This window comes from Triticum aestivum, chromosome 5A (assembly GCF_018294505.1).
Source record: "Triticum aestivum cultivar Chinese Spring chromosome 5A, IWGSC CS RefSeq v2.1, whole genome shotgun sequence".
Classification (NCBI taxonomy): domain Eukaryota; kingdom Viridiplantae; phylum Streptophyta; class Magnoliopsida; order Poales; family Poaceae; genus Triticum; species Triticum aestivum.
In genome coordinates, this window is record NC_057806.1 from 166,099,865 (window position 1) to 166,107,792 (window position 7,928).

The window sequence follows — 7,928 nt, forward strand, 5'->3', positions numbered from 1 at the left end:
CAGTATTTGATACTAGTTCAGTTGCTAAGATTAGTAACTCGAAACGGGAGTTGCAGAATAAACAGAGACTATTTAAGGGTGAAGTGATGATGTGTGTTGGAAGTGGTTCCAAGATTGATATGATCATCATCGCACACTCCCTATACTTTCGGGATTAGTGTTGAACCTGAATAAGTGTTATTTGGTGTTTGCGTTAAGCATGAATATGATTTGATCATGTTTATTGTAATACGGTTATTCATTTATGTAAAAGAATAAATTATTGTTCTGTTTACATGAATAAAACCTTATATGGTTACACACCCAATGAAAATAGTTCGTTGGATCTCGATCGTAGTGATACACATAATCATAATATTGAAACCAAAAGATGCAAAGTTAAAAATGATAGTGCAACTTATTTGTAGCACTGCCATTTAGGTCATATTGGTGTAAAGCGCATGAAGAAACTCCATGCTGATGGGATTTTGGAATCACTTGATTATGAATCACTTGATGCTTGCGAACCATGCCTCATGGGCAAGATGACTAAGACTCCGTTCTCCGAAGCGAGCAACTGACTTATTGGAAATAATACATACTGATGTATGCGGTCCGATGAGTGTTAAGGCTCACGGCAAGTATCATTATTTTCTGAACTTCACAGATGATTTGAGCAGATATGGGTATATCTACTTGATGAAACATAAGTCTGAAACATTTGAAAAGTTCAAAGAATTTCAGAGTGAAGTGGAAAATCATCGTGACAAAGAAAATAAAGTTTCTACGATCTGATCGCGGAGACAAATATTTGAGTTACGAGTTTGGTCTTCAATTAAAACAATGTGGAATAGTTTCACAAACTCATGCCACATGGAACACCACAGCATAATGGTGTGTCCAAACGTCATAACCGTACTTTATTGGATATAGTGCAATCTATGATGTCTCTTACCGATCTACCACTATCGTTTTGGGGTTATGCATTAGAGACAGCTGCATTCACGTTAAATAGGGCACCATCTAAATCCGTTGAGACGACACCTTATGAACTATGGTTTGGCAAGAAACCTAAGCTGTCGTTTCTTAAAGTTTGGGACTGTGATGCTTATGTGAAAAAGTTTCAACATGATAAGCTCAAACCCAAATCGGAGAAGTAAATCTTCATAGGATATCCAAAGGAAACTATTGGATACACCTTCTATCACAGATCCGAAGGCAAGACTTTTGTTGCTAAGTTCAGAAACTTTCTGGAGAAGGAGTTTCTCTCGAAAGAAGTGAGTGGGAGGAAAGTAGAACTTGACGAGGTAACTGTACCTACTCCCTTATTGGAAAGTAGTACATCACAAAAACCTGTTTCTGTGACACCTACACCAGTTAGTGAGGAAGCTAATGATGATGATCATGTAACTTCAGATCAAGTTACTACCGAATCTTGTAGGTAAACCAGAGTGAGATCCGCACCAGAGTGGTACGGTAATCCTGTTCTGGAAGTCATGTTACTAGACCATGACGAACTTGCGAACTATGAAGAAGCGATGGTGAGCCCAGATTCCGCAAAATGTCTTGAGGCCATGAAATCTTAGATGGGATCCATGTATGAGCACAAAGTATGGACTTTGGTTGACTTGCCCGATGATCGGCAAGGTATAGAAAAGAAATGGATCTTCAAGAGAAGACGGATGATGATAGTAGTGTTACTATCTACAAAGCTAGAATTGTCGCAAAAGGTTTTCGACAAAGTTCAAGGTGTTGACTACGATGAGAGTTTCTCACTCGTATCTATGCTTAAGTCTGTCCGAATCATGTTAGCAATTGCCGCATTTTATGAAATCTGGCAAATGGATAAACAAAGCTGCATTCCTTAATAGATTTATTAAAGAAGAATTGTATATGATACAACCAGAACGTTTTGTCAATCCTAAAGGTGCTAACAAAATATGCAAGCTCCAGCGATCCATCTATGGACTGGTGCAAGCATCTCAGAGTTGGAATATACACTTTGATAAGTTGATCAAAGCATATAGTTTTATACAGACTTGCGATGAAGCGTGTATTTACAAGAAAGTGAGTGGGAGCACTACAAAAAATTTGATAAGTATATGTGAATGACATATTGTTGATCGGAAATAATGTAGAATTATTCTGCGAAGCATAAAGGAGTGTTTGAAAGGATTTTTTCAAAGGAAGACCTTGGTAAAGCTGCTTACATATTGAGCATCAAGATCTATAGAGATAGATCAAGACGCTTGATAAGTTTTTTCAATGAATACATACCTTGACAAGATTTTGAAATAGTTCAAAATGGAACAGTCAAAGAAAGAGTTCTTGCCTGTGTTGCAAGGTGTGAAATTGAGTAAGACTCAAAGCCCAACCACGGCAGAAGATAGAAATAGAATGAAAGTCATTCCCTATGCCTCAGCCATAGGTTCTATAAAGTATGCCATGCTGTGTACCAGATCTATTGTATACCCTACACTGTGTTAAGCAAGGGAGTACAATAGTGATCTATGAGTAGATCACTGGACAGCTGTCAAAATTATCCTTAGTGGAATAAGGAAATATTTCTCAATTATGGAGGTGACAAAAAGGTTCGTCGTAAAAAGTTACGTCGATGCAAGTTTTGACACAGATCTGGATGACTCTAAGTCTCGATCTAGATACATATTGAAAGTGGGAGCAATAAGCTAGAGTAGCTCCGTGCAGAGCATTGTTGACATAGAAATTCACAAAATACTTACGGATCTGAATGTGACAGATCCGTTGACTAAAATTATCTCACAAGCAAAACATGAGCACACCTTAGTACTCTTTGGGTGTTAATCACATAGCGATGTGAACTAGATTACTGACTCTAGTAAACCCTTTGGGTGTTGATCACATATCTATGTGAACTATGGGTGTTAATCACATGGTGATGTGAACTATTGCTGTTAAATCACATGGCGATGTGAACTAGATTATTGACTCTAGTGCAAGTGGGAGACTGAAGGAAATATGCCCTAGAGGCAATAATAAAGTTATTATTTATTTCCTTATATCATGATAAATGTTTATTATTCATGCTAGAATTGTATTAACCGGAAACATAATACTTGTGTGAATACATAGACAAACAAAGTGTCACTAGTATGCCTCTACTTGACTAGCTCATTAATCGAAGATGGTTATGTTTCCTAACCATAAACAAAAGAGTTGTTATTTTATTAACGGGATCACATCATTAGGAGAATGATGTGATTGACATGACCCATTCCATTAGCTTAGCACCCGATCGTTTAGTATGTTGCTATTGCTTTCTTCATGACTTATACATGTTCCTATGACTATGAGATTATGCAACTCCCGTTTGCTGGAGGAACACTTTGGGTGCTACCAAACGTCACAATGTAACTGGGTGATTATAAAGGAGCACTACAGGTGTCTCCAAAGGTAGATGTTGGGTTGGCGTATTTCAAGATTAGGATTTGTCACTCCGATTGTCGGAGAGGTATCTCTGGGCCCTCTCGGTAATGCACATCACATAAGCCTTGCAAGCATTGCAACTAATGAGTTAGTTGCGGGATGATGTATTACAGAACGAGTAAAGAGACTTGCCGGTAACGAGATTGAACTAGGTATTGGATACCGACGATCGAATCTCGGGCAAGTAACATATCGATGACAAAGGGAACAACGTATGTTGTTATGCGGTCTGACCGATAAAGATCTTCATAGAATATGTAGGAGCTAATATGGGAATCCAGGTCCCGCTATTGGTTATTGACCGGAGACGTGTCTCGGTCATGTCTACATTGTTCTCGAACCCGTAGGGTCCGCACGCTTAAGGTTTCCATGACAGTTATATTATGAGTTTATGAGTTTTGATGTACCGAAGGAGTTCAGAGTCCCGGATGAGATCGGGGACATGACGAGGAGTCTCGAAATGGTCAAGACGTAAAGATTGATATATTGGACGACTATATTCGGACATCGGAAAGGTTCCGAGTGATTCGGGTATTTTTCGGAGTACCGAGTAGTTACGGAAGAAGCAATGGGCCTTGATGGGCTTTAGTGGGAAGAGGAGAAAGGGCCAAGGGGCTGCTGCGCCCCCCTCCCCTCTAGTCCGAATTGGACTAGGGAAAAGGGGGCCGGCCACCTCTCCTTCTCCTCCACTTCCTTCTCCCTTCCTCCCCTCTTGGTGGACTCCTACTAGGACTTGGAGTCCTAGTAGGATTCCACATCCTGGCCGCACCTAGCCTTGGCCGGGCTCCTCCTCCTCCATCGTTTATATACTGAGGCAAGGGGCACCCCATAGACACAAGTTGATCCACGTGATCTTATTCTTAGCCGTGTGCGGCGCCCCCTGCCACCATAGTCCTTGATAATATTGTAGCGGTGCTTAGGCGAAGCCCTGCGACGGTAGTGCATCAAGATCATCACCATGCCGTCGTGCTGACGGAACTCTTCCCCGAAACTTTGCTGGATCGGAGTCCGGGGATCGTCATCGAGCTGAACGTGTGCTAGAACTCGGAGGTGCCGTAGTTTCGGTGCTTGATCGGTCGGGCCGTGGAGACGTACGACTACATCAACCAAACGCTTCCATTGTCGATCTACAAGGGTACGTAGATCACACTCTCCCATCTCGTTGCTATGCATCACATGATCTTGCGTGTGCGTAGGAGATTTTTTGAAATTACTACGTTCCCCAACAAATTTTGACTAGAAAAGCAAGACCAAAGAAAACAAGAACCACAAGAATAGATTTTGCTACTCCTGTAAGTTGGATTAGTGCCTTCTCGATGCATTCATTGTTGATCTGCGGAGGCTCGATCTTGCGTGCTTGTTTCTTCTTTGAGTGTGAAGAAGTAGACGTTGCTTCCTCGCATCTAGTCTCATGTCTCGCCTCTATTCTAGTAGGAGTATCAACAAGTGCACTAATCTCATCTCTAGCCTCTGTGCTAGCTAAAAGTGATAGAACATCTACTAAATTGTGCTCTATCAATATATGGATGTACTCTTCTTCCCAATACAAAAACTTGCATCCATTCTACTCCCTCCGTTGCACAATACATGCCTTCTATTTGTCAAAATATATATGTATCTAGACATGTTTTAGTATATAGGTACATCCATTTTTGGACAAACGGAAGTCAAGTATTTTGGAACGGAGAGAGTACACAATAAAAATTTTAAGTTATCACAACTAGTCTAATCCGAGAGCACAACCGAAGATTTTGTTGGGTTCTTCCTCCTTTTGCCGACACGTGGGACATCCAGCATCCAGGTCATGTCATGAAAGAAAATAGAGTGGTAGTTGAAGCCACGAGATGTGCATCTTGGGTTAAACGGTAAATAGAATCTTACTACTCTTGAGTAACTCCAAAAGCGGCCACTGAAGATCTTTATTGGATTTGTTTTTCATCACTAGCACGTCGAGGTGAAACATGTGCAGGTTCAGTGGGTCCTCTTGCGTTTTCACTGACATGTGGGGCCGCATGTGAGCAAACAGACGATGGGCTCCGTGCGTCCGCTAGCTGGCTGAGAAGAGAGATAGAGGAGGGCTGAGCACGGACTGCAGGAAATTTGTTCTACGTACCTCGATATAGGCTCGATATAGTGGGGTGGCATGGGCCATAACTAGCATTCACGTCTAGTAGTACGGCACACGCCACCCACACGAGTCCCATCTGACACCAATTTTCTTGGAGTCCGTGCTACAGCCATCCCTTCTCCCTCCTGTTTTCTCAGCCATCGCGCGGTGGGCGGGGTGGGGGTTTGTCGATAGTCGGTTTGCTCAACTGCGGTCCCACTTGTAAGTGAAAATGCAACACCGCACGCATTCCCGCTTGAGCGGCGTGCCAGACCAACCGTGTGGGGGTGCGACGCGAACACGACAGGCTTTTCCTTTTGAACTTGTAACTTGTAAAATTTGGTTCTGCTCCATGGCGCGACCGATGGATAGAAAATAACGATTTTGCCTAGAGTAACGAGAAGTTTGGTTCTGGCGCCGTTCATGCATGGAGTACGTACGAAAATTATGAAGTTGATGCGAAAGGTAAGATAATTACTATAGTATCATATACTACTACATGGATTTGACGGAAAGATAAAAATACATAAGGATCCATCAACGACATCCTCACGCCCTAGAGCGCCGGGTCACCAACCGACGTGTGAGAAGCAGCGGCGTTGGCGGCGAGCTCAACGTGCTTCTGAATAGTGTCGTCCAAGGTTACCATGTGGTCCAAGAAGGCCAGTGTCCTATCGTCCTCCTCTTGCATGTAGTAGTCCTTGCGGACGATTTGCACGTAGACGTGGGTGATTATGTCGATGGTGTCTTGCTGCGCCAGGCGCTGCGTGACGAGCGCGACCTCGAGGTGGACATTCTTCGGCGCGACGGCGGGCAGTCGCAGGGCCACCAGTGTGTCGAAGAGGTTGTCACCATAGTGGCCGTTGAGGGTGGCGGGCATCGCAGAGCCTGGGCGCGTTGGCTGGAGGCTTATGTCAAAGTCGTCCGCAAGCTTCTTGACGATGGTGAACATGTCAAGGAAACCGACGAGGACCTCGTCGAACAAGGAGAAGAAGCTGTCGTCCAAGCGGCCCCTCGCCCTGGCGGCCTCAAGCAATACTACCTGGAGACGTTCCTCGGTGCCGGGCCGCAGGCCGGCGTCGTGGACCATCTGGCACAGCTAGCTGATGCTCGCGCTCATCACCTCCATGGGTCTAGCTTAGCTTCTAGTCAACTGATCTTGCGATTCGAGTGATCACTCTTGCCCTTGGTTAGCGTGCGTAGGTGCGTAGGATTTCGTACTACTCCTCGGCCCTCTACTGCACCTGCCTTTGGCTGTATGATAGGTGGGCCAGCCACCCCCTGGGACAACGTGTCATTCACCCAAAGGTAGTTGTTGTAAGTCAATGAAGCTGCGTCCCCCTCCGTGCCGGTGCAGTATAGTCATCTCACCGGACCTCTAGTTGGGGCCAAATGAGAGAAGTTTGATGTTTACTGGTTTATTGGTCCCCTTTGCATTTTGCGCCAAGTTTTGACCTTTGATTTAACTAATAAAATGTTAATGCATGTAAACAAAAATGTTGTGTAAGTCACCTTACAAAAACCAAATAATCCCAAAATACTTAGGCACGGTGCATTAACTCCCTCCTTGTTTCTTATTTCGTGACATATCAACCAATGAGAGATGTGGGCCGTGCATGCTTTCAATGACTTGAGACTACCAAACATGACATGTAGTGTTTAGTTCATTGCATGTAATCCTATTAGTACTCTAGTTAGCAAAAAAACATTAAGTTCTCTCGCCGATAGGAATAACACACCATGTATTTATTTACAGAGGGAGTAGTACATTTTTTGTGACATGCATTACTAGATATTGCTAGTCAAATACTAAAATCCAGATGGATGTGGTAGTACTCCTAAATCGAGATGGTGGTGCTACTAGTACTAGTAGTAGTACTACGAATGTAGTAGTAGAAGTACTAGCACTGTACTACCCATTGGTCAAATTATTATGTGCTGCTCCTCACAGTGAAGTGACCAGACCCTGAGCCGGAGATGACACCTGAGTATAGGCGCCGTGTTCGGCATACCATAGTCAGCCTCACCATCTGCAGTCACTATCATCATGGCTGTAGAGCTAACCTGCTTACAACTAGCCCTGTTCGACATAATTTCCTGTGTGTAGATGCCCATGCATTCTGAGAGGCAAGGAGTTGTTTGTAAATAGGGAACAAGTGCGGGCATCTTTTTGCAAAAATGGATAAGCTTCGTTTGTATGCCTCAGATCTAGATCTGACGGCTATTGGTGAAAGATGGGAGGCACAACATCATCACCAACTCAGGACCTGTTTGATTCGCAGGATTTTGAAAACGCGGGAATAGGACACGACAATATTACAAGTTTCAAACTGATATTACAAATGTTAGGGGTAATGCTGCACCTACGAAGAGGGAA